We start from the raw sequence: 312 nt of genomic DNA on the forward strand, positions 1-312 counted from the left end.
TGTTTTATCTACCATATCCCTCACTACCTCCATACATCTCTAATATATCTATATATTACTATCATATATCTCATCTCATACTCTTTATCTATTATTGTCACTATAATTATTCTTCTATAGTCTATATCTATATATAATCTCATCTATCTATATATCATACCTACACCTACCTACATACTATACTACATTCCATCCATACATTCCATACATACATCCATACACTACCTGCCAATTTGTCATCTTCATGCCTGCCTTTCATGCCTTCATTGCCTTCCCTGCATTCATACCTACGATCCATCCATCCTATACATA

The sequence above is a fragment of the Penaeus monodon genome, chromosome 21, assembly GCF_015228065.2.
Source record: "Penaeus monodon isolate SGIC_2016 chromosome 21, NSTDA_Pmon_1, whole genome shotgun sequence".
Taxonomy (NCBI): Eukaryota; Metazoa; Arthropoda; class Malacostraca; order Decapoda; family Penaeidae; genus Penaeus; species Penaeus monodon.